At 43.5% G+C, this 27,940-nt stretch overlaps 1 long non-coding RNA gene across 1 annotated transcript; it reads right to left on the minus strand.

Moving 5' to 3' along the window:
- Window positions 1-7,521: 7,521 nt before the first annotated feature.
- LOC310754576 lies at window positions 7,522-27,584 on the minus strand. The gene is made up of 3 exons (XR_014543881.1): window positions 27,449-27,584; window positions 15,156-15,251; window positions 7,522-9,817 (listed from the first exon to the last, which is right to left on the minus strand). It is a non-coding gene; the product is annotated as an uncharacterized lncRNA (long non-coding RNA).
- Between the last annotated feature and the right edge of the window lie 356 nt (window positions 27,585-27,940).

Consider the following 27,940-nt stretch of genomic DNA (forward strand, 5'->3'; position numbering starts at 1 on the left):
AGAGGTCTGTTGAACCTGGCATGTCTCCATGCCAAGATACAAGTGTGATGGGTCCTTATCTGAGAGACGTTGTTTGCAGATGACACAGACTTGACAGTGCACTCCAAGGAAGCTCTACAGTCATTAGCCATTTTGCCCAAGTCTGTATGGAGTTTGGCCTCACGATCAGCCTGGCAAAGACCAACATCTTGGATCAGGATGTTGCCAGCACTCCATGCATCAACATTTGGTGACCACCTGCTTGAAGTAATGGATGATTTTGCCTACCTGGACTCTACCATAACCACCAAGCTTTCCGTTGATGCTGAGCTGGACAAGTGTATTGGCAAGGCAGCTCTGGCAATGGCTCACCTCTCCAAAAGGGTATTGGAGAATGTGATGCTAATGTCCATACCAAGATGAGGTCTACCAGGCTTGTGTTTTGAGCATGCTGCTTTATGGAATTAAGTTGTGGACAACTTACACCCACTTGAAGTGATGCCTCAGTGACATCTAGGCTGGCTAACATTTTGCTACTGAAGGTAGCTGCTTAATCCTGGAGAGCTGGCTAGCAGCCTGTAAAATCTGGCTGCAAGAGGAATTTCCGACATGCTACTAGCTCTCACATAGTAGAGGAGATAAGGAGATGTCCGTGGGCCCTTCACAAAGCAAAAACGGAGATCTTACAAACCATTAAAAAAAGCAGGAGACAAAGAACACAGCTGAACTGAGATTTGAACAGGCTGGAGATAACACGGCGCCTCCCCTGTGAGAAGGAGAAGGGAATTTGAGGAAGGAATTTGCTGTACAACAACAACAATTTGCTGAACAATGTGAGGCATTAAAAGAGCTCATTAAAACAAAATTGGAACTAAGTATAGCAAGAGAGGTACCATCTGAATGCAGGTTCCTACCAGGAAGATTAGTCACAACACAGAGAACAGTCTTGGCTTTTGTTGCAGGTGTGGAGGCTGGGACTTGGAAAAGGGAGATGGACAGGTCCATCTTTGCTGACAGTCTGGGTCTCATGCTTGACACCTGAGGCCTGAAGGGCCTCTTCAAGCTCAAGGAGGGGGAGCACAAGGGCCTGCCCACTTTCTACTGAAGGGCCCAGTTCATAGCTGTCAACATTTCCCTTTTTTTAAGGGAAATGCCCTTATTCCGAATAGGATTTTCCCTTAAAAAAAGGAAAAAGTTGACAGCTATGGCCCAGTTCAGCCTCTCCAGACATCCCCCTGAACCAGGTGCTGCCTGAGGAAGCCTTGCACAAAGAATTATGAGACAAGCTGGTTGTGTATCTGGAGGTACGGGGAAAAGTGCACCAGTTTTAATGCTTTAATGGGTTGACGGCTGTTTTAAACTGTCTTTAATTGTGAAATAATTTATTTTTATTTTTATTAGGGAGCTTTACAGGGAGCTGGCCTCAGGCACTAGGCTTGTTGGCAGACCAACTCTGTATTATAAAGATGTCTGCAAATGAGACATGAAGGCTGGCAACATGAATCCTGCCATGTGGGGATGGCCACAGGACCTGGAGAAAGACAGTCAGGTTGTGTATCCACAGCAGTGACCAGGGGAGGAATGACTGCTGGGAGGAGGGCAGAGATAAGAAACGCCATAGTGCACCTGAAGCAGTGAAACCGAACACCTTCATCTGCCCCAGCTGCAATTAAACATGTCTCTCCCGTATCTGTCTCTACAGCCACAGCAGGCACAGTAACTCTCTAACAGCTTGACTTTACCTCCGAAGGCACACTCTTCCATTGTCTCCCAAGACAAATGGAAGCCAACTAACAACAATATGAATCACTTCCTTTAAGATACTGAATCAATTTCATGGTAAAAACTTCAACGGTCAGAACAATTTAAAAATTATGGTATAAAGATCACTTCTAAAATGAAATAACCGTAATCCTTTTAGTAATGATAAAATAGCAATAATAAAGTTCAGTGTCTAAAATTTGCCTAAATGCAACCCTGCCTGTCCAGGAGAACTCTAGCCTAAACCCTTTCCACAGGCAAGGAGATCTGACCAAAGATCTGTCCATTCTAGCTTTTTGCAGCCTGGGGCCTTCTGAATGTTGCTGGACTTACGACGCCTGTTCCTTAACATGCTTGACCACTGGTCATGGTGGCTGCTGGGGCTGACAGGAACTAGGAGCCCACCAACATCCAGAAAGTCACTCCAGTCTTGGTAGACAGCCACATGATCCTGAATGCCTGGGGGGGCATGTCTGTGCTTACCCTTGCTGTACTCCCATATTTTGTTCCCTGACTCTGAACACTGGTACTATTGTGGCTCACAGGTGTTGAGTACCACATCATTGATATAAAGCACATGAAGCACTTTGCATGCCAGGTGTGTGTTGTACAAATCCTAGTTAATAATAATTAATAGCATTCTAACTTGACGGTAAGTAGATCTTGTACCTGGAGTGTAATTAATTACTTTGCTAGCTCTTCTGACAGTAAATGCACTGATCAAGTCACATGGAAACCATTCTCTCCATTTGGGCTTGGGAATGGCAACCTGGGGAACCTTCAGACTCTCTATTCAATAAGGACAAATATTAGGTTCTTCATTTAGGCAGGAATAACCAGTTGCACAAATATAAGATGGGGGACACTCAGCTTGACAGCAGGAACATGTGAAAAGGATCTGGAGGTCTTAGTGGACCACAAGCTTCACTTGAGTCAACAGTGTGATGCAGCAGCAAAAAAAAAAAAAAAAAAAAAAAAAAAAAAAAAGCTAATGCTATTCTAGGCTGCATCAACAAGAAGTCTAGTGTCCAGATCAAGGGAAGTCATAGTACCACTCCATTGTGCCCTGGTCAGACCACACCTGGAGTCATGTTTCCAGTTCTGGATACCACGATTTAAGAAGGAAGTTGACTGGAACATGTGCAGACTGAGATGGTGGAGGGTCTGTAAATGAGAGTGGTTGAGGGAGTTGGGGATATTTAGCTTGGTGAAGAAAAGACTGAGAAGTGGTATTATAGATGTCTTCAAATATCTGAAAAGCTATAGCATGGAAGATGGAGCCAGCTTGGAGGGTAGGACCCAAACCAATGGACTCAAATGAAAAGAAAAAAAGTTTCCAACTAAACATTAGGAATAACTTTCTGAAACCAAGAGCCATTCGACAATGGGTTGAACTACCATGGAAGGTGAAGAGCTCACCTTCTTTGGAGGTTTTGAAACAGAGGTTGGGTGGCTGTTGGTCAGGGATTCCTTAACATTGCAGGGGGCCTTCCAACTCTGCAACTCTATTGTTCTATGATTCTACAAGCTCAGGAGATGGAGGTCTCTCCTTTCTTCAGGGTTTATAAACAGAGGTTGGATGGCTATCTGTAGGAGATTCTTCAGCCATGATTCCTGCATCTTAAGGGGGAGGACTAGATGAGCCTTGGGAGTACTCCCCCACCCTGCAGTTATGTGCTTCTATGATTCTACCATTTTGCCCCCAAAATTTGAGCATGATGTAGAAAAGTGGGCTTGAATCCAACTAAGTTCCACTCAGTTCTTCCTCAGAAAGGAATGACACTATGGTAATCATGCCTATTGACTTCATCGGGTCTACTCTGAGAATGGCTGGCATTATATACAACCCTATGTGGTTGCCAGGGCTTCCTTCCCAAAGCTCACTGCATCTATGTTCCGCCTCCTGCAGCCTTCCTAGTAACCAAAGTAAATTCATTCTCTCCTGCAATTGCTTGTCAACATATTGGAGTCACACGGCAGAAAGGTTTGTGAGTCACGATTCCTCAGATAACCTTCCTTGCGCTTCATCACTATATTAAAAAAACAAACAAGTTCTGCCTGTCACCACACACACACACACACAGAGAGAGAGAGAGAGAGAGAGAGAGAGAGAGAGAAATGAACTGAGATCACCTTTTCTTCAATGGGAGCATCAATGCTACAGACTGAGCCTCTTGAGAACTTGGGTTGGTGAGGAGGACATAGAGGTATAGATGTCAGAGTCTGGGGTTCCAAGACACATTACTATTTCTGCAGCATGGTCCCTGTTTCCAATATAGCCACCCACTTAGCATGAAGGGGGAGATATTTAGCCACAGACTCTTCTCACCCTTTGTGCTGGCTAGAGCCAATCAGAGTGAATGGAGGAGAGTCTACACGCCACCCCCAATCTTTGCTGAGCAATAGAAGCCAGAGGGTTCTAGGTGCCCATGTGGGATTGTGTTTCCATTGGGAAATCAAGGCACAGTGGAGACTAGCGTCCTTAAGAAAAATGGTTTATTTTACACCTATAAACCATCTGAGGCCCTTCTCTATGTCCTCCAGCCCAAAGAGGTTTGGAGCATGGCAACAAGATAACAGGCCTTTTCTGTAGTGGCTCCACAATTGTGGAATGCTTTCCCTAGAGGGCTCGCCTGGTGCCATCATTACATGTCTTTAGGGCCAGGCACCAGACAAAAACATTCCTCTTTACCAGGCTTGTGGCTATTAAATAATCTATGGTCTGTAAAAGTGCGGAGGAGATGACTGTTATTATGATAGGGTTTTGATATTTTTCAAAAAGTAAAAATCAGGACATCCCCAAAATTGTTGAGCTTTACAAAAACCTGCAATTTTCCGATTGACTTGCCTACAATCCAGGACAAAGCACTACCTATGATGACTAATGCTGTCCGTCGTATGCTTTTTATTACATTTTTATTATTGATATGTTTTAATGTTGTGCACCACGCTGGGATCTTTTGATAAAGGGCAGTATATAAATTGAAACAACAACAACATTTAGCCTTCGATGGAGGGGGTGCAGAACATTATGCTCCAAGGTTGTCCCTCATTGCTCCTCTCATAGCTTCAGCTAGCTTAGGTCCAAACCAGCGGCCAGTCTTGCTTGCTGCCTCTTCCACATGGAGAATTGCCTCATTCCTCCATCTTCTTCCCAGCAGTCTTTGCAGAATATAACTCCTCCCCTTTCACTTTCAGCATCCCCTGCCCCATCGCCCTGGCAACCTCCATTTCACATGCCTTCTGCAAAAGGCACATTTTCCTGTGGTGACATCATGTCCCCCCTGTAATCCTGGCAGCTTCCCCCTTTCTTGTCTGATGCTGAATGTATCACCTTTTGTCAGGGTAATGACTCTGCTATCTTTATTCTTGGACCGCACCTCTTCAAGCTTAGCTCCTGAGCAGGCTGACTTGACTTCAAACCACACATTTGGTAATTTCAGAAATTAAGGGGGGAAGCTGGCACCCAGGAATTTTAGGGGATCGTTGGCCCCTGCAAACCCATAGCAATATCCAACCTAGAAAATCACATCTGACCTCAGATGTGTGATAAACCTCTCAATAAAACAACAACAGAAGAGTTAGAAAAGGCATTAAAACACATAATCAAAAACAGTGACACTGTTTAACCCAACCAAGCAATTTCTCATTTCTCAGGAATCCTCCCGGTCTCCTCTCTCCTTCTGGGTACACACTGCAGTCAATTCTACATTTCAAAAACAATTATGGACTTTTTGCGTAAAAGAGAAAATGAAATGAATGTGTAATATCTGGATTTAAAGATGGAAAAAGATTGGCTTATAGAAAATAGAACAGTTAGATGTTAATGAGTGATTAATACTATATTTAGGTGAAGGATGGAGGAACATGTTTTTATCTTATTCCATTTTATTTTCTCTTTTTTCTTTTATTTTCTTTTTCCTTTTTTCCTTTTTGTTTTGCTCCTGTTCTTTTTTAGATTAGATTTTAAAATTATTTCTTTTATCCTGGTGTATTATAAAAAGATACTTTGTATTGAGTATGAACTTCTGTAAATCTTTGGGTAAGTATCAATAAAAATATATTCCCGCCCCCCCCCCAAAAGTGCCTATATTTCAAAGACAGCTTTCCAATGAACAAAGATTACCGAGTGATTCTAATAAAATGCATTTCCCAGTTCCCACCATCAAAAACACGAAGCTGGGGGGGGGGGGGGACAGGAATTAACAACATTCCAGGACCATTGCTAATTTGCAGAAAAGAATCTCTTTGCAAATCAGTTCACAGTCCCAAGAACAGAAACGAGCCCCTCTGCAATAGCCTGTATGGGCTTTCCACCCAGTTCTTCATCTTATATATATATATATATCAGACCTTTTATTGGCATCACATACATACATCCAAAACAACTCAATACAGAATTACCACTTCCCCAGTGGCACAAAACATTTGCTAAAAGAAAGGAGGCAGAGCAGTCTATCGTCACATCTCTAGGTCTCCAGGGAGATCAGGCGTCTGCAGTGTATTTCGACCACAAAAAACCAAATAGAGATATTTAGCCACTAACTTGGTGAGCTCCTGATCATTCCCCAGTAATAGAAAATAGTTCTTCTTCTTAAGTAAATCACACAGCTACGCAGATTTCCTTGTTCATGGGATCTTCACACATTCCTCAGTTCAAGCAAATTTAACAGCCCATTCAGTGCTAAACTCACAGGTTCAGCCTTTCTGGTTGTGGGTCAGAAACTTCAAGCCCACACCCCAGTCCCCCCAAAAAAGCCTCTGCAGCCACTTCCAGGCACAATTTCAGGATCACATCTTCTCCCTCACTGGCACACTGGGGATCTGCTCCACCTTTCTGCCTTTTGGGCCAGGCCATCTCCTGGCCCCAGGGTCCCTCTGGAGAAGATGCATGGGAAGAACCCCTACAAGGAGTTGTTTTTTCTGTTCCAAGGCCAAGCACTCAGGCACACTGAAAATGCAAGGTGCTTCTGCTTCAAGAGAATGGGGTGCAAGTCCTGTTATGTACAGTGGGACTTCAAGAGAAACATAACTTTAAGGGGATATTGGACCATGCCAAATTATTTGTCCATGTACAGGCACAGAAGATAGTAGATCCAGCTGAAAGGCAACCCATGGAGATTTGCATGGATGGTTGCAATGCATCCTTTTATTATTATTACTATTATTATTATTATTATTATTATTATTATTATTATTATTATTATTATTATTATTTTATTATATCTACCCCACCTATCTGGCTGGGTTTCCCCAGCTACTCTGGGCGGCTTCCAACAGAAGATTAAAAATACATTAAAACATCATGGGCCAATGGCCGTAATAAAGATCAATACAATACAATACATTAAAACATCAGTCGTTAAAAACTTCCCTAAACAAGTTATCTAGCATTGTTTTTTCTATAGATCCCTCTTCACTAATATGGTGCCCTCCAGATGCTCTGGACTACAAGTCCCATCAGTTCCAACTGATGGGAATTGTAGTCCAAATCCTTTGGAGGGCACCATATCAGTGGTCTATAGAGTATCCCCATTAAAAGCATTTTGCTTTAATTTCTCTGTGGTTAGTACTTCTACCTGCAGTTTACAGAAACAGTGTAAAGAAACTTGCTGATGTCCTTCATCACCATTTAAAAACATTAAAAAATAAAGTTATTACCATCTTGAACGATATCTAGAGAGATCCCAGTTCCCCATTCACTGCTCGCTATCTTTTTTTAGCAGCAGCTGTTTAATAAACTTTATTTACAAAATACATTTGTAACAAGAACAAGTCCGATGGATAAATGGATTATTTTATTGAATAGTTATAAGTTTATTGTATAACCTTAGGAAGTTATAGAATTGTAGAAGGGGCTGTGGCTGCGAGGGGGCATGGCTGCAACTCTCATGGAGGAACATCGTGGTTCTGAATTTTTCAAATACACTACTGCAGATACCCTAGGCTCCCTTCCTCTCACTTGATTAAATTTGCCATTATTTATTATATTTTCATCCAGCTGGTGCAAAACTCTGTAGCTGGACTGTTGATGAGGACAGACCAGCACATCATTCCCGCTCTCGAAAAGGTCCTACCCCAAATGCTACTGGGCCAGGTTCAAGGTTACTGTATTAATTTACAAGGCCCTTTGGGTCCAGGATACCTTTAATCCCTGCCTTTTCATGGAGATCTTGAGAGGAGTTAGTTCCCTTCTCCACGGCTCAGCTACACCATGTATACCCACCAGGAGCCATGTGCATAGGATGGAAGCCCTCCCTCCCTGCAGAACTCACTGAAAACTTTATTCCAGCAGACTTTTTAAGTGAACTCTTACTTTATAGTTTTAAGCCATTTTTAGCCTTACTGTCACTTGCACACCACTTAAGCGTCTGCTTTGACTTCGCTGGCATCCGTCTTGGGAGACGAAGGAGGCGTGTGCCTTTGGGGATGAGGTCAAGTTGTTGAAAGGTTGCAGCACCGGCTGTGGCTGTAGTGACTGATGTGGGAGAGCTGTTACAGCTGGGGCAGATGAAGGCATCCAGTTGTGCAGCTGTACATGCACCAGGGCACTTCTTCTCTTTGCACTCCTCCCAGTGGTCATTTTTCCTCCGGTCATTGCTGTGGATGCATGACCTGACTGTCTGCCTCCAGACCAGGGGCACTGGCGGAGGAAGAGGAGTGCGGGGGGAGCGCACCGCCCCATGCAGCACGATCCCGGTGGGGTGCTATAGCGGCTGTCCCCCCGCCCATGCTGGGTGCCCCGCCCCCGCAGGTAGTGCGCCATGCCCTCAGGATGCGCACCAGCCATGCCCCCACCTACTCTCTGCCCCCCAGTGCCAGAGCACCAGGAGTCAGCAAACGTTTTCAGCAGGGGGCCGGTCCACTGTCCTTCAGACCTTGTGGGGGGCCGAAGTATATTGGGGGGGGGGAATGAATGATCTTCACCCACCCGCAAAGAGGCCTGAAGATGCTTCGCTTTACCTGTCCCAGTTGTCGTACCAATAGCTGCAGTTGGGCTTCTTCAGCCAGCCAGGCTGTGTTGGCCGGCAGAGACAGAAGCAGCAGCCCTGGCAGAGGAGCCACGGATGGAGAGGCAACGTGGAGGATAAGACAGAGCCATCCGCCAACCCGCAAGCGGCGGCCACGGCCACCTCAACAACCCACCTGAATGCCATGGGAGGAATGAAGGAGGGAGGGAGGCAGGCAGCATGAGGAAGCGGTGTGGAAAAGGGGCGCGGAGAAGGAAGGGCAGACTGAGGGAGAGGGAAGAGAGCAGGAGGCAAAGGCAGCAGCAACCACCAGCCAGAGTCACACACACCCTTCACAGTGCCACCCTGCTGAGGCAGGCAGGCGGGTGAGCTGACTCCCACTGTCAACAGCGCCAGGTATAGGACAAGATTGTTCCGTTGCTGAGGAGAAAAGCACCGCTGTGTGAGGGAGAGGGAAAGAACGTGCACACTGGCGATCCACCCACTGGTGATCCACACGGCGATTCCCGGACCATCCACGGGCCGGATCTAGAAGGCAATTGGGCCTGATTCGTCCTGCGGGCCTTAGTTTGTCAACCCATGCTCCAGACCAGGGGTAGGCAATCTAAGGCCCGGGGGCCGGATGCGGCCCAATCACCTTCTCATTCCGGCTCGTTAACGGTCCAGGAATCAGTGTGTTTTTACATGAGTAGAATGTGTGGTTTTATTTAAAATGCATCTCTGGGTTATTTGTGGGGCATAGGAATTTGTTTTCCCCCTCCCAAAAAAAATATAGTCCGGCCCACCACATGGTCTGAGGGATTGTGGATCGGCCCACAGCTGAAAAAGGTTGCCGACCCCTGCTCCAGACCCTTTCGTTTGTCTGCAAGGGATTCCCCACAGGTTGATGTTGCCAGACCTCTTGTCTGCAGGCATCTTTGCAATGCGGAATTGGTCTGATTTAACTAAGCAGTACAGTATACAAATGGTTGAAATAAATGAGATAAATAGTTTACACCAGATTTCTGATTTCCCATAATTCTTTGCAGGGAGTCATGACAATTTCTTCCCAGTGTTCCATGTTGAAATCTTGATTAACTGCGAGCCTCCTCAGCCATTCGGATAAGCTGCAAAACAACAACAACAACCCCAAACCTAGAATAAGCCCAGCTCTGGGGAAGTCACCTCCTTTGCAATCAAATTAAGATGAGCCTTGCAAAACATAGTTCAGGACGAAGAGGCCTTGTGAGAGCTGTAGTACCATTTACCAGTGAGCTAAGCAGATGCTGGATGCATGGAGATAGTCATGGCAGCTTTAGCCTGCTTTAGCCTTAAAATGTTGCCAGATTAATTATTTTTTTGTTTGTTTGTTTTAGCATATGTTCAAGAACATAAAATGAATCTGAAAATATCCTGTCTGGTTATGCTCAAGATCCTGTCATGTACTTCCTTTACTTGGCTGGGTCAAACATTGTGGTCAAGGAGCAGGAATTTCCAGAAGAGGATGGGGGAGCAGGGAGTAAGTCCTCTGTTGCATTTTCAAAAGTTGGCAGTGATGCATACTCATGCACTCACTCACGCACACGCACACCCCATTACCAGAGCAGCTCTTGCATAAGAACATAACAAGAGCTGTGTTGGATCAGGCCCATCTAGTCCAGTATCCTGTTCTCACAGTGGCTGTGCAGATGCCTCTGGGAAACCCTCAAGCAAAACCAGAGCACAAGAGCACTGTCCCTTCCAGCAGTTTCCAGCAAATGGCATTCATATTACTGTCACTGTACTACTTGCAGTGGAGACAGAGCATAGCTAGCAGCCATCAGTAGCCCTTTCCTTCTCCATGAGTTGGTCCAACCCTCTTTTAAAGCCATTCAGGTTGGTGGCCATCACTGCCTCCTGTGGGAGCGAGTTCCATAGTTTTAACTATGACGGAAGGCTTTCTTTCATCCGTCATGAATATTCCAAGTTCTAGGTGTTTTGAGAAAGGGAGGAAAACTTTTCTCTATCCACTCTCTCTATGCTGGGGATAACTTTATTAACCTCTATCATGTCGCCACTTACTTGTCTTTTTTCATTTTACAAACGTTGATTGACTCTCCCTGGGAGGCTCCCTGGAAACAGTTCTCTTGCTTTCTCTGACAAGAGACAGTAGGCAGAGGAGACGAGGGCCAGCACAAAAGAGAATGGAAATGGGAAATCAGGGTTGTATACGTTCAGAAAAGAGCAACCCAAATGAACCGGGGGGGGGGGGGGTTGGAGTGTCTCCCCTATGAGGAAAGATTGCAGCATTGGGGGCTTCTTAGTTTGGAGAAAAGGTGAGGAAGTGGATAGAGAAAAGTTTTTCTCTGACTCTTGTTTCTTTTTGTATACTACATTTATCCGTTATCACCCGATTTATTTTTGCATTTTGATCTGAGTAAACAGCTTGCATTCCCCATTAAAATTTTCTCCAAATCCTATCTCCTCCACCACCTTTTTCATGAAGCTCCAAGAAACATTATCAAATGCTTTCTCCGCATCTATGAACATTAATGCTGCTTTTTCTCATTTCTCACTTCCAGATAACTCTATAATGTTCAATACATTTCTAATATTATCTTTGATTTGTCTGCCTGGAAGGAATCCAGCTTGGTCATGGTGAATAAATTCTTTTAAGATTCTTTTCATTCTATTTGCCATAACAAATGCAAATATTTTGTAATCATTATTTAATAATGAAATTGGCAGAATGCTAGAAGATTCAGGACAGATAAAATGCAGCACAGAGTTAAACTATGGAACTCCCTTCCTTAGGAGGCAAGTGGTGGCCACCAACCTAGATGGCTATAAAAGAGGATTGTGTATTCATGGAGGAGAAGAGGGCTAATGAGGGCTACTGGCCATAATGGATGTGTTCTTCCTCTATAATTTGAGGCAGCAGAACTTCTAAATACCAGTTGCTGGAAACCACAGAAAAGGAGAGGGCTCTGATGCTTGGGTTCTACTTGCTGGTTTCACATTGGGGCATCTTTTTGGCCACTGTGAGGACACTGGATTAGATGGACCACTTGGGCCTGATCCAGCAAGCTCTTCTTAGGTGCTTTTGGTTACATTTTTATCATCAACCTATGTCAATAATATTAAGGGTTGGGTCCTAGGGGTAGGCAACGTGTGCTCCTCTGGATGTTGTAGAGTAGAACCCCTTTGAATGGATGTTGTAGAGTAGAACCTTTCTTGAACAAACAGGTAACTGGACTTTCTCACCTGACACAAGTAGAGCAAGGAACCTGGGAGTCCCTGATGCCATAACAGAAAATCCTGACTCCTGCTCTGATTTCAACCAACAACCATGGGTGGTGTCGTGGTCTAACCACAACTGGTGGGTACCACCTGGGCTACCTGTGAGCTAAGCTGCTAATGGGAGGGGGACAAGGAGCTGCAGAAGTTTCACCACACTTTGCCCCCTCCCCTAATGCATGGGCACACTTTCACACACACCTTCTCCATCTTAAGAGAGAGAAACTTGCATTAAAAAGAAACAGCAAAAGCCACAATTCTCAGGAAGAGAAATTCTACACCCATTCAAGTGTCCTGCACTTGGATTGAATTTCAGCATCAATGCAGGTGGAGGTTTTCTGAGATACCTGCTTTCCGAGGCTTAATAGACAGCCTCTCAAGATACGCTTGCCATTAATAATAATAAAAGTGAGATATTAATTTTCCCCTCCCCCTAAACAGGAACCCCAAACACACACACATGCACACACACCTGTGTCTGAAATCATATCCTTTCCGGCACAGAGGAGAGAGAAAAGTTTCATTTACTCATTTAAGATCGTTTTTATACCACTTAAAATATAAAGCATCTCTAAACAGTGTAGCAAATTTAAAAAACAACAACAGAAGTATTACAAAGGTATACAAAAGGTATACAATAAAACCATCAGTAGGAGGAGACTGCTAAGAATAGCAATGAAAAGTATTGTTGTTGGTTCTTCTTACTGACAATTTTATTATCTTGTTTATATATTGCTTTGAGGTTTTTTGTTTTTACGATCAAGCGGTGCATAAATTTTATGAAATAAATTAATTTCATATTGTGGAGCCACTTTGAGACTTTTTCTTGTGGGGATTGAATGAGGAAGGGGAGAATCGTGTGTGCCACCTTAACCTCCTGGGAGGAAAAAGTAGGATATAAATGCAATAAGCAACCAACAAATAAACCGTCACTACGCCTCTTTTCCTTGTTTGCTTATTTCCTTTCTTTTTAAAAAATAAGGTTTTATTAAAGCTTTTTCATGATACAAGAAAATAAAAGAAACTAATCTGAACAAAAATGAAAACTGAGAGAGAAAGTGAAATGAGGGCTTCCGGGGTGGCGCGACCGGCAATGGCGGACTCCCTCTGAACTGGAGGGAATAGCTCCGCGGGAAACGGGTCTTCTGCGCTACGGCGAAGCGGGGACCCTTTCAAAAATCACAGGCGGATGAAGCCTGTGAACATGGGACTTGGCGGGCACCTTTAGCACCCCCCCAACTCGCTAAGGAACCCACTAACGGGCTCCGAAGTGAAGAGGGGGAAGTGGCGCGGTGCTGAGAGTCAACGGCTATTTCCGTGGAGCGAAGCCGCATAGCCGTTGCCGGAGAGCGCTGCCTCTTTCCTGGGACAATTTGGACTTTAAAACAAGCACCCGTGAGTACTTAGATTTTGAACAATTGGACATCAAATAAGGATTAGCAAGCAGAAAAGAATTGGATCTTAAAATACCTATTTTAATTTGGTATGGAACGGGAAGGTCTAAACAGGAAGTCAGCCTTCCGGTCTTTTGTAAACAGAATAAAGCAAAGACAACATAAACTAGAGCTAAGAAAATCGTCTCTAAAGGACTGGATTCCATCATTTATAATTGTGGAACCCCCCTTTGACAGCAGGAGAAGGGGGAGGATCATTTTTAGACTGTTTAAAGTGAGTTTAAAGTAAAGTAACTTTTCTCCGTCCTGATACTGGAGCGGGGGTGTCAGGACCGACGTTTGAAGTTCACTGACCAGAAATAAGTGTTTTTGACAGATAGTGAAAAGAAGAGAAACATAGTGATTCCACTGTTCCTTTTCGCATTTGAAAGGAATAAATATTGACAAAGTATCTTAAAAGGGGAAACTCTGTTGCAAGAACAAATAGAAGTTTTCCCCCTAGAGGGAGACTGTGAAACTGTAACCAACTCCAGGGAGTCGGCAGCTGTTATAGATTACAATCGTGGGAACAGACATTTGACCTTGCAGGACAATGTATTCAGAAACCTTGTTGTGTGTCTTTTATAAAACAAATGCCCTACTGGAACAATTACACGAAAAGGTGAATTGGATGGCGACCTCGGCTAGAAATTTGGAACAGGCAGTGGGAAACTTTGAACAGGCAGTGGGAAAATATGTGGAGCCCACTCAGGAATTAAATCAGGAGTGTGTCTTGACAGAACAGGCCCAACAGGAATATGAGTTTTCGGACTTGACAAATGAACTTGGAAAAAGCCACATCTGGAAAGAAAAAGTTTGGTTTGGCTTGGAAATGGGGGGCTGGATTGACCCCCCTATGCTGAGATGCCTGGACTTTTCAAATATGGCAATGGGCCGTGAGATGTTTGGGATTGTGGGGGCTCCTAATTTTGGAGGGTTTTTGAAACATGCTGTTAAATACCATATGGAATTTAGTGTTGAATATGGAAAAGGGGCTGATCTGTCGAGAAGGGCTAAAAATATTGTCAAACTGGAGCTATCACGAGCAGGAGACAAGGGAAAATACAGCTACAAATATGAAGAAGAGCTGCGGAAGGGACATGGAAGAGACATGAGGGCCTCGGATATAAGGTTGCCAGGTTAATGAGCTAGATTGACGTGATAATAAGGACTGACAAAACCCGGAACCAGGAGGAAGGGACGTTGGATGAAGATTGGACTTGTTTGTATTTCTTTTTTCTACCATTAGAACTGTTTTATAAAATTGATGAACATTAGAAAAATGTTGGAATGAAATTACTTGGCTTTAGCAAAAATGTTTAAAGAATTATGAAAGAATGTTATGGTTATGAGAAGCTGGTAAGGACAAGATTTAAGTTTTAAGCTTTAAGATTTATCTTATTATAGAAAGATAAGACTAAAACAGTTTAGGGTAATGTAATGACAGAATATTATGAAATATGGAAAGGATTTGCTGGGATAATTAACAACTAGGATACAAAGAAAGGGAGGAGGAGGAGGTCTAAGAAAGAAGGTAATGACAGTTGAGGATTTGGAAATAATGAATTTGTTTTTTAAATGTTTTTAATTGTTTGTGATGTATTGTTGTATTTTTTTCCTCTTTTTTTCTTTTTTTTTGTTTGAATCTGCATTTTTTTTGTCTTTATTTTATTTTGTAACATTTTGAAAATTTCAATAAATATCATTTTTTTTAAAAAAAGAGAAAGCAAAATGAAAGCACAGAGTCCTCTCTCACCTGGGACTTCCCTTTCTTTTCCAGGTTTCTCATGCTGGCAGGTCTTCCCTTCCCTGCCTCTCACTCAGGGTCCTTCACCAACCATCCATCACCTTCCTGAAAGAGAGAAAGAGATAGATCCTTGGCGGCCCAATAGTGCACCAGAGCAGAGGACACCAATGGAAAACAAAAGAAGAGAGTTTCCTGATTTTTTAATGACCAGATTTGATGCAATCCGGCAAAGTCTCATCACAACGCACCCAGTTTTCAGGAAAACATGTCTGGGTGCTGCGAAAGCCTGCATCTATTTAAAGAGAGCAGTGAATTTTCTCTTCCACCACCTCCATCTGCCTGTTCCTGTGAGCTGAGTGCGCTCCACATCTTTTACCACATTCACACTGTATGTAAAATATCGTTTGGCTTTGGAGATTCTCTTGGAGTGGGGAGGGTGGTTGTGCTATCAAAGTCTCAGCTGGTGAAATGATGAATTTTAAAAGTTTAGATGTGGCTCCAAGCCTCTACTCAGTCCCAAATGGTTTTGATTTTCAATTTAGATTGGGTCTTTTACGATGGAGGGACTGATCAAGGCCAAAGTCTTAATGACTTTGGGGAGGGGGGGGACTTGAAAATGGAGCTCGTGGATGTGACGTGAACATATGAGAGTGCTGGAGGTGAAATAGTTAAACAGGTTACTCAATCAGAACCCAGGGGGTGGAGTCAGAGGGACTATAAAACCAGCTCTGGGAGGGACGAAGGAGGAGTTCATTGGGAGTTGGGTGGTTGGTTGGAGTGGGAGTGAATTGGGATAGAGTCTGTGGGTAGGTTGAGTTAGTGTAGCAAAATAAGCTGAGTCAGGAATAGTTAGGAGCTAGGAAGACAAGTAAATATCTGAGAGGTGGTTTAGTGAGTGAGAGCAGGTAGTGGAAGTTATAGGTCTGGATAGGCACCCCACGATTGTAATTGACGGATACGGTTTATGAAACCACACGCTTGTTAAACTGCAATAAATAAACAGAAGTTATGTTCTAACTTAACCCTGACTGAACTCAGTATTGTACCAGGTAGGGCCTGGGTGGTGACAGCGAGAAATAAAGTGGTGGCACAGGGATCAATAGACGGTGAAACGTCCGGGAACCCTGTGTGATCGCCACAGTAGAAGAAGAGTTTGGATTTGATATTCCGCTTTATCACTACCCGAAGGAGTCTCAAAGCGGCTAACATTCTCCTTTCCCTTCCTCCCCCACAACAAACACTCTGTGAGGTGAGTGGGGCTGAGAGACTTCAGAGAAGTGTGACTAGCCCAAGGTCACCCAGCAGCTGCATGTGGAGGAGCGGAGACACGAACCCGGTTCCCCAGATTACGAGTCCACCACTCTTAACCACTGCACCACACTGGCTCTCAGTAGATTGGGAATCCCAATTTTGTGAGAAGTAGGGTAGGCCCTAGACTTAAAGTCTCTTGTTGTCTGAGGGGAAATAGAATGGTGATAAGCTGGCACTGCAGGATATCATGAGTACATGCCAGATAATAAGGTAGGAGACGGGTAGGTCCAATCTGCTTTAACAATTAAGGCTGCAATGCCATGCGTGCTTACCTGGGAGGAAGCCCCACTAGACCCGGCGTGGTCACCCTGCAGACATTTTAACTTAATTCAAATCTTTATTATTTTAACCCATTTTTTATTTTCATCTTATATTGATTTTCTTGCATACCGTCTCTAGAGGTGGTTATAGTTAAGTAGTACCAAAACTGCCCCCCCCAAAAAAACCCAAAACAAATACTTATGCAATTAGATTGCAAATCACTTTGAGGTGCCTTGTGGGAAGTGAAAAGAGTGCAGACTTATTTCTTACAAATGTGGAACAGGTTTTATGTGGCACCAGTAGTGCCAGTTCTGCCAACTGAAGAGGTCAAGCAGGCATGTATGGGGTAAAGCAATATTGTGGGTCCCAAGTTGTTAAGGATGGTGGGCCTGTTCAAATCCCCCTTTGGCAGGGGACACAGCAGCGCCCTCCCTCTTTAATTTCCACACACACACACCCCACCATTTTTCTTCCTTCTTGCCCCTGCTACATTATGGATAGAAGTCAATGCCATTACAGAAGCACTCACAGGTCAAAGGCAGGTCAGTGGGTTGATGGGGGAGAAGGAGAATAGAGACCCCACCCCACCCCCATCACCAAAAAAAACCCAGGCGTGCCCAGCTCATCAGGGAGCCTCATCCAAAGGGGAGCTTTACAGTGGGGAATGGAGTGGCCAACCCTTTGGCTCTGCACACTGTTTCAGAGCCATATGGGTGAATCTGTTCAGAGGTGGTGCAGGTGCTGTGGGATTGACCCCCAAAACACACACACACACACACATTGCAGTACTAGTAAGTTTTTAAAATGTGACATGCAATAAAATGAAAGAGGAAATCCAGCCCTGAACAACAGTGTGCATGCCTATATGCTGTTTCGTTGCGCAAATTTCAGCGGCGTCTCAAGCACTTGACACGGCAGTCATGAGGTCCTTCCCTATTACAAGGACAGTTGAGGTCATCATCTACTGGGAAATCCAGGGTGGTGTAGTGGGTAGAGTGTCAGACCCGTAGGACCTGAGAGAGACCAGGGTTCAAATCCCTGCAGCTGGGCCACATGAAGCTCACTGGTTGTGACCTTGGGGGCCAGTCACTGCCTCTCAGCCTAACCTACATCACAGGGTTGTTGTGGGGATTGAATAAGAGGAGCGGGGAAACAACGTACGCCCTCTTGATCTTCTTGGAAAAGACAGTGGGATGTAAATTAAATGAAAGGAAGCTAAATAAATAATATTTAGAATGGTTGAGTGGGGGAAGGGAAGCTAGCTTACCCCAGAAACAAAAAATTAGAATGCAAGGGGTTGTGTTGTTGTTGTTGTTGTTGTTGTTGTTGTTGCTACAATTAATTTATTAATTGTCTTTCAAACCACTGTCTCAAGGCAATTTACACATAAGATAATAAAAAAACAGTTTAAACAACAAATGCATTGGAAGCAATCCTTATTTCTTTAAAACAAGTACAATAATATAAAAAGCATGATACAAATAGTGCATATAAATAAAAAATATAGTAGTATTCATTGCATCCAGTGAGTCGCCTTCAGTGCTGGTCCTGTTCAGAAGGGACACACTGAAACATCCACAAACAGGAGTAATTTCAGTCTGTTAATCCCAATGGGTCTACTTTGAGTAAAACTTGCTTGAATGCAACCTGATGTCAGCCCTACTTAAAGCTGCCCCATTGAAATCAATGGATTTAAGTCAGCCCTTGAATTTGTCCTACTCTGAGGAGAACCAGCTTTAATTTGGGGACAAATCCAGGCTGCAGATTTAAGTCTGACAAAAGAATGCATCTTTCCGAGGCTGGTGATCATCCCCGTTTAGGGCCATCCATCATCAATGTCCTCTAATGGGCTAACAGCCGGGATGGCTGAGCTCTTCCTCCTATTGGCCAGGAGGACCATCCATCTTGCTCTAACCCTATTTTTCCCCTCTTCTTTTAAAAAATGAGAAAGAAAAGGAGTTGGTAGGGGGAATAGAAAAATGAGCAACCCCTTTTCCCAGGGGGCTTTTGTTTGCTCATTCGAGTCCTGTGAAAGGCACATGGGGAAAAATTAAATCAAAGCCCAGTTTCTCTCCCAACCCCAACCCCCATCACCACTTTCTCATCCCCATCTCAGGGTTGCCATGAGAGACCGGAGTGATCCCTCCCCACATCTCTTTCTCAATAGAGCAACCTCTCTGGGAAGGAAAAGCTGATTAGTGTGATGAGTTGCATCTGTTCGCTGCTCTCAGCACTGCTTAGTGGGCCTGCAAAATTCCTCCTTGTCCTTTGCGGCCATTTCCCCTGCTTATGAGCAAATTACTATTATGAAAATTCTGAGGCACAGATAACAGAATCTAGTCCGACCAACTGCAATGCAGGAATCACAATTAAAGAATCCCAAACGTGAAAAACCTCCAGAGAAGAAAGGTCCACCACTTTCCGAGGGTGTCCATTCCATGGTCGAACAGCTATTAGGAAATTCCCCCCCCCCCCCAATATTGCTTCAGAGTTGGCCTTTTCACCTGATTGGAGGCTATGTATACACAACATTTATTCCAGAATCAGTGGAGACTATTTGTTTTTCCTACGTTGTCAACATGTGATCCAGACCCATTTCTTTTTTTCCTTTTTCTTTTTCTTTTTGTCCCTGAAAAGCAAAGCATAGTTAATTTTTGCAACTCATTCCCATTGGCTTGATCCAGCAGGACTCTTCTCATGTTCTTATGTCTAAGATGTGACATGATAGAAGTTTATTAAATTAGGCATGCAATGGAGAAATTGGATAGAAAAAAGTCTCTCTCACTTTCATAACACTGGACATCTAATGAAGCTAAATGCTGGAAGATTCGTGAAGTGCTTCTTCACACAGCGAAAACCTGCTCTTTAATGCTGTATCAGAGCAAAGGGCAATCCACACAAAACCTGAATTGCCATTTGTTGTGCTTCAGCTTTAAAGAGCAGGTTTTCGCAGGGAAAGCAGGCAAAGGAGCAAAAACAAAAGCAGCACTCAGACATAGAGCTTTACGGCATGGACCAGCTCCTGGAAAGAGCTGGGCAAAAGATAAGAGTGGATAAGCCCATTGATGTCTTGAAAAGAGATTGGAGGAGAGTAAAGCTATCCATGAGAAGAGAAGACTCCCTGGAAAAGACCCTGATGTTGGGAAAGATGGAGGGCACAAGGAGAAGGGGACGACAGGGGACGAGATGGTTGGATAGTGTTCTCGAAGCTACCAGCATGAGTTTGACCAAACTGCGGGAGGCAGTGGAAGACAGGAGTGCCTGGCGTGCTCTGGTCCAGGGGGTCACGAAGAGTCGGACACGACTAAACAACAACAACAAAGCTATCCATGGCTTTCCACACAACAGTGGGTTAGGCCAAGGGATATAGCAACTGGCCTAAGGTCACCCAGTGAAAGCTTCGTGGCTGACTGGGGGAATTGAACCATGGTGTCCCAGGTCTTAGCCTGACACTCAACAACTATACCACATCTTGGGCCCAAGACAACAAGAAGACCCCCCCCACTGTCCCCCATTCACAACCTCTGAGGTGGGATGGCAATGCCTTTCTAACAATTCCATCATGTCCACAATGAGCTTCTCATAGGACTATGCCTCATAGTGTCCTTTTCACTCATACAGTTCTGGGTTGGCAAAAAATTGCTTTTGCAAGCCCAAAGGATAATTACTTTGAATGATTATCATGGAGTGCACAGTATGTTAAGTACTATCTGACAGGATGAATGCACTAAAGGCTCACAAATGTTATTCAAGATTCAGGTAAGTAGCTGTGTTGGTCTGAATGCAGTCGAAATAAATAAATAAATTGTCCAGTAGCACCTTAGAGACCAACCAAGTTTGTTCTGGGTATAATCTTTCGTGTGTATGCACACTTCTTCAGATACGAAGATGTTATTCAGAATGCCTTAATTAGGTCTGTGGTTCTCAGAATTCTGAACAAAACAATTTATTTCCAATGTCATTAACACTTTTTTTTAATAAAAAGAAAAGGTTTAAGACAACGAGGTTTTTGAGTGGGGAAGGGATGAGGGGCCCTTAAAAACTTATTCTTCCGGAGGCGGCGCCAATGGCAATGGCGGTCTCCTTCTAATCTGGAGGGAGAAGCTCCGCGGAAAGTGGGAAAGCGGAGACCCTTTTGAAAATCACAGGCAGAAGAAGCCTGTGAACGTGGGACTCGGCGGGCACCCTTAGCGCCCCCCGAATTGGCGAAGGAACCCCGCAAGGGGCTCCGGAGCATAACGGGAGCTTGACGCGGTGCTGAGAGTCAATTGCTCCTTCCGTGGGGTGAAGCCGCACAGCTGTTGCCGGAGAGCGCTGACCTTTTTCCTGTGACAATTCGGCTGCTAAACAACTACCCGTGAGTAGGTGGAAGGAAAGAGCATACAGAATCCATTGGAGATTAGAAAGTGCTTCCAGAGATATTTTAAACAACTATACACACAAGGGCCACAGAAAGAGACTGATTTAGACCAATTTTTAAGAACAAATGGATTACAAAAAATCTCTCAAGAAAATAAGATAATGTTGAATCACAAAATTACAGAACAGGAGGTTGAAGGTGCCATCCAGAACATGCAGTTGGGTAAATCTCCAGGGCCGGATGGTCTAACCTCCAAATACTATAGATCTCTGAAAGACTGGTTAATTCAGCCACTAAAGGAGGTCTGTAATGAAATTTTGGAGGGGAAAAAGGCGCCAGAGTCGTGGAAGGAAGCTTACATTACACTTATACCGAAAACTGAGTCTGAAAATACACAACTTAAAAACTACCGCCCCATATCCCTGCTTAATGTGGATTACAAAATTTTTGCTGATATCTTGGCTAATAGATTAAAAAAGGTATTAGCTGAAGAGATACATAAAGATCAAGCTGGCTTTCTCCCAGGTAGACATTTGTCTGACAATACGAGGAATATAATTAACATTTTGGAGAAGCTGCAAGTGAACATCAGTACCAAAGCAGTTTTAATTTTTATAGATGCCGAAAAAGCTTTTGATAATATTTCCTGGAATTTTATGAAGAAAAATCTTCAAGGAATGGGCGTGGGACAAGGGTTGGAAAATGGTATAAGTGCAATTTACTCAGAACAAAAGGCTAAGTTAATAGTTAATAATGTGATGGCAGAGGAATTTAAGATAGAGAAAGGGACACGACAAGGCTGCCCAATTTCCCCATTGCTTTTTATTTCGGTTCTGGAGGTTTTGCTGAATATGATTAGAAGGGACCGTCTGATTAAAGGTATTCAGGTTGGAGCCAAACAATATAAATTGAAAGCTTTTGCAGATGACCTAGTTTTGACGTTACAGGAGCCAGAATCTAGCACGAAAAGAGTATTAGAATTGATTCAAGAATTTGGTCATGTGGCAGGATTTAAGCTGAACAAGTCAAAAACTAAAGTGCTTGAGAAAAACTTAACACCGATTGAGAAAGAGAGGTTTCAGAAGGAGACTGGTTTAACATTAGTTAAGAAAGTAAAATATTTGGGGGTTAATATGACTGCTAAGAACTTAAACTTATTTAAAGACAACTATGAGAAATGTTGGATAGAAGTGAAAAAAGACTTGGAAATATGGTCAAATTTGAAGCTTTCCTAGTTGGGTCAAATTGCAGCTATAAAGATGAATGTATTGCCAAAAATGTTATTTTTGTTTCAATCATTGCAAATATTGGACAAGATGGACTGTTTCAAGAAGTGGCAGAGAGACATTTCCAGATTTGTCTGGCAGGGCAAGAAGCCTAGAATAAAATTTAAAATATTAACTGATGCAAAGGAAAGAGGTGGATTTGCCCTGCCAGACCTTAAACTTTACTATGAATCAGCAGCATTCTGCTGGTTGAAAGACTGGCTGCTTCTTGAGAACACAGACATTTTGGATCTAGAAGGATTTAACAACGTTTTTGGTTGGCATGCATATTTGTGGTACGACAAGGTTAAAGCACATAAAGCATTTAAAAACCATATTGTCAGGAAAGCATTGTTCAATGTCTGGATAAGATACAAAGATTTACTGGAAAATAAAACCCCAAGGTGGTTGTCACCAATGGAAGCGAAGGCTCAGAAAAAGCTCAATATGGAGGTCAAATGGCCGAAATATTGGGAAATATTGGAACAAGAAGGAGACAAACTGAAATTACAGAGTTTTGAGAAATTAAAAGATAAAGTGTGAGACTGGCTTCATTATTATCAAATAAGAGACGCCTATAATTTGGACAAAAAAAATGGCTTCCAGGTGGAAAAATCAAAATTGGAAACAGAACTGTTAGATCCCAAAACTAAGATACTTTCAAGATTGTATAACTTGCTGTTAAAATGGAATACGCAGGATGAAACGGTTAAATCTGCTATGATTAAATGGGCACAAGAGATTGGTTATAACATTATGTTTGCTGACTGGGAACAGTTGTGGACCACCGGTATGAAATTTACGGCATGTAATGCCTTAAGAGAGAATATTATGAAAATCATGTACAGGTGGTACATGACACCAGTCAAGCTTGCAAAAATTTATCATTTGCCCGATAATAAATGTTGGAAATGTAAAGAAAATGAAGATACATTCTTTCACCTTTGGTGGACGTGCCCAAAGATTAAGGCTTTCTGGGAGATGATCTATAATGAAATGAAAAAGGTATTTAAATATACCTTCCTGAAGAAACCAGAGGCCTTTCTCCTGGGCATAGTCGGCCAATTGGTGCCAAAGAAGGATAGAACTTTCTTTATGTATGCAACAACAGCAGCAAGAATACTTATTGCAAAGTATTGGAAGACACAAGAGCTACCCACCCTGGAAGAGTGGCAGATGAAGGTGACGGATTATATGGAATTGGCGGAAATGACTGGCAGAATACGAGACCTGGGAGAAGAGTTGGTGGAAGAAGACTGGAAGAAATTTAAAGACTATCTTCAGAAATACTGTAAAATTAATGAATGTTAAAATGATGTTGGATTGAAAATAAGTGGCATTAGCAACAAAGTTAATAAGAATATGCAAAAATGAATTGATAATGGATGAAAATATAGAGTTATAATATGTTAAGATACAGAGTTAAGATAAATGAAAGAGGGTAAGGATTTGCTAATTTGATTATTTAAATGAGAATACAAAAAGGGGAGGTGTGAGGAGGCCAAGGAAATAAGTTAATGAGTTCAAAGTTACAAAAAACGGATTTGTTTTTAATTCTTTTTTAGCTATTTGTCTTTTGTATTTTGTATTTTTATTCCTTTTTTTATTTTTCATGTATTTTTCTGTTCTTTTTTTGTATCTTTTTCTTTTTATATGACCTTTTTTTCATTTTGTAAACTTATGTTTTTGTAAAACTTCAATAAATATCTTTTTTTAAAAAAATAAAAACTTATTCTTACCCTTAAATAGAAATTGACCAGGAAAAGATATATTTTCTTTACACCTGGGGGGGGGGTTGAGGGGAGGAATCAATTGATCTCTGAAACTGATCATACTTGGCTTTACAGGGAACCGTTTTAGCTGCATGGGGAAGGTCTGCAGCTCAGAAAGTCCTAAGTTCCACCCTCAATGGCATCTCCAGGTAGAGCTAGGAAAGATTCCCTGTATGAAGCACTGGAGAGCTGCTGCCAGTCAGTGTAGGTAATCCCAAACTAGACTGACCAAGGCTCTGACTCGGTATAGGAAACCTGCCTATGCTCTGGGCTTGCCTTATTCCAAACAGTTTCAGCTGGGTAATTCTGTTCCACTTGAATGCTGTGCAGGGGACGAGAGAATTCCTTGCCATTGAAGGTGGTTGCATGTGGTTTCTCTGCATTAGTTGCTGCCCAGGCCTCCCTGCCAGTCAAGACCTGCGTGGGGGTGGGATTTTGCCATACATCTCCACCCCATTGATGGCACCACTCAGATCACCCTGATTAAGGGATTTTACAGAATTCCTTTACCTCAGAGGAGGTTCTAATTGCTGTGTCATGTAGCATCTCAGGAGACATGCCCTGAACACTGACTCATACAGAGGCACATTGTGCAGAGTTATCCCTTTCTGAGGGTGGTTACTTCTTGCTCTTTCTACTCTTCATAGAATTGTAGAGTTGGAAGTAACCACGAGGGTCATCTAGTCCAACCCCTTGCAATGCAGGAATCTTTTTGCTCAATGTGGGGCTCAAACTCACAACCCTAAGATTAAGAGTCTTCTGCTCTACTGACTGAGCTATCCTAGGAGCACAAACCTTTCTGTCCTAATTGCTGTGTCATGTAGCATCAAAAAAAGCTTATGCCATTCTAGGGTGCATCAACAGAAGTATAGTGTCCAGATAAAGGGAAGTCAAAGTACAGTTCTATTCTGCCTTGGTCAGACCACACCTGGAGTCCTGGTCCAATTCTGGGCACCACAGTTAAGAAGGATTATTGACAAGCTGGAACATGGGCAGAGGAGGATGACCAAGATGACCAAGAATCTGAAAACCAAGCATTATGAGGAACAGTGAAGGGAACTGGGTATGTTGGAAAAGAAGATATTATGGCAGCCATCTTCAAATATCCAACTCAATGTTAGGAACTACTTTCTGAGGATAAGAGCTGTTCAACAGTGAATGGACATCCTTGTAGTGGACTGTCCTTCCATGGAGGTTTTTTAGCAGAGGTTGAATGGCCATCTATCAGGAATTCTTTAGCTGAGATCCCTGCATTGCAAGGTATTGCGCTACATGACCCTTGGGGTCCCTTCCAACTCTACAGTTCTGTTACTCTAATTGTGCAGTTACTTCCAACTTAAATTGGTGGCAGAGGAGGAAGCATATATTAACTATGGAAACCCATGGAACACCACAATATCCAGCCACTCACAGGAGAACTGCACTGAGGCCATGGGCACCATCGTCTGTTTGCAGAGATCAGGAGTGCAACTTGATGAAACACGGCAGGGTCGCATGCCTCTGGATGTCAGGCAAAGTTCACGGCAGCCCATGTGAAAGGAGTTAAAATTTAACAGGGGGGTTTGCAAAGCCCATGCCCTGAAATTGAATCCCTAGGCTGGGATGAGAGGCAAACACTATAGCCAGCCCTGTTGCTGCTCTTGGAAGAGATCTCTTTTGGGGGGGGGTCTTGATCTCTGCCAGCTGGATCTCCACTAAGCGGGGTGGTTCCACCTTTCCTAAAGGAGCATTTGCTTGCATTGCTTTCTTATTGAGGTTTTAAATGCTTGGATGAATGTCCTTATTGGACTGTTGGGTGCCTTTTTATATAGAAAAGTAGGATAAATATAAAATGGCATTCATATTTAAAACACAGACATGAGAACATGTTAGATGAGACCAAGAGTCTAACTCTTGTCCAGCCTTCTGCTTCTCCTAGTCAGACACTTCCAGGAAATTCACAAGGGGGACAGGAAAGTGACCACCCTACCACCATTGCCTCTGAGTGACAGGTATTCATATAGCCCCAAACATAGACTGAAAAGGGATGCTAAGGATCATCTGGTCCAACCCCCCACAATGCAAGAATCATAGCTAAAGAATCCCTGGCATATGACCAGCCAACCTCTGCTTGAAGACCTCCAAGGAGGGTTTGCTGTGTTTCAACTCTCCTTTCCTGAAGCTTATTAAATGGGGGTTGGATGTGGAGGTTTCAATACAGAGGCATCGTTCAACTGTTTGAATATGCTGGTGGAACTGAATGAAACTGAATGCTGGAAGACTGGTGGCCATTATCCACAATGCCTATGTTCCACTTCCACTGTTGGAAGCAGTATGCCTCTCAACAGGAGGAAGGGAGGAAGGGAGGCTGTTGTTGTTGCGCTCAGGTCCTGCTTGCACAGGCATGCTATAAAAAGCACTATGAGAGCAGGTGATGGGCCATTGACCTGGTGCAGCAGGCTTTTATGTTCTTAATTTCTCCCCTACACTTAATTTTGATGATAAAAGAACAATGATCTCCCACAATCCAGCTCTCCCAAGCCTGCCGCTAATGCTCTGGAAAGTAAACACTTCAGATCACTCAACTCCCCTTCCTCAACAAGCTGTTACCCAGGAGAGCTACTTGGAGAGGTTTATCCATGGTGATAGAATCGATTCCTTCATAAGCTATTTCTTCCCGTCCTGCTAAACACAGGTGGGGCGGTTAGCTTCCAGGAGACAACAGCATGGTCAGAGGCGTAGGAAGGTCAGGTGGTACCTGGTATGGAAAATTTCTTGTCAACAACTCCCCCCCCCCCATTGATTTTTTATTTTATTTTTTGCCTGCAAATATGGTTTTACTTTATTTCATATTTTCTTACAAAGGAATATAGATTCTGGGCCTCCGATAACAAGTAGGTGACTGTGGACGGATACTTAAATCTGCAGGATGGATTGTGTTTTGGCTTGTGTTGTTTTATTTATATTTATTTATTTAAAAAAACACCCTGCAAAGTGGTTTACCAAAACAAAAAACATGCCAGTTAATATCTTGACCCTGCTCCACTGAATTGAAATTTCAGCCTTCACCATGTAGGAAAACGGCCAAGTAAACAGCTATTTTCATGGAGGAGGGTCAAGATATTAACTGATATGCATGAAATTTCATATATAGCTATATAATCCCTAGTGTAGTAAGATAAGACCTTTGGAGCAGGCATTTTCGAAAAAGCTTTTTATGAACTGCCTTAGTAGGGCAGTAATTGTTCCTTGATAATTTGTCAACCCCCCCTCCATGACGGCACCTGGGGCAGACCGCCCCCCCCTTCCTATGCCCCTGAGCTTGGCTACAGAAACCTTGTACAATGTGCCAACCTGATCTTGGGAGAAGCTTCTTGAAGAGGGCCTTCTTGAAGCGGATGTTGCAACAGGAGGAACTCGGGTTGGAGGCCAACCCAGCCAGAGGGCATCAGCCAGCCATGCCGTCAGGAGAAGGGAGTTGCTGTTTGCCAGCAGCAGAAGTCTGATGCAACTCGTTCCTGGAAAACAGCCGGAATTCCCAGCCCAAAGAATATTTAATTTATTCATGCTGTACTTGGAATCATAGGACTGTAGAGTTAAAAGGAACCCCAAAGGTCATCAAGTTCAACCCTCCCCTCTCCACAATGCAGGATCCCACCCCTCTAGGTGGCTGCATGTCGACAGAAGAACGTGAGGTGCTGCCTTGTACCAAGTGTCCATCTAGCCTAGCATTGCCAACACGAACGGGCAGCAGCTCTTAACATTATTGGACAGCTCTATCTGATGGGGCTAGGTTTTGAACCTGGGACCCATGCAATGATGGCTGCTGCTCTTCCCCTAAAATTA

This window comes from Podarcis filfolensis (genome assembly GCF_964270895.1).
Source record: "Podarcis filfolensis genome assembly, chromosome: Z".
NCBI classification, from domain to species: domain Eukaryota; kingdom Metazoa; phylum Chordata; class Lepidosauria; order Squamata; family Lacertidae; genus Podarcis; species Podarcis filfolensis.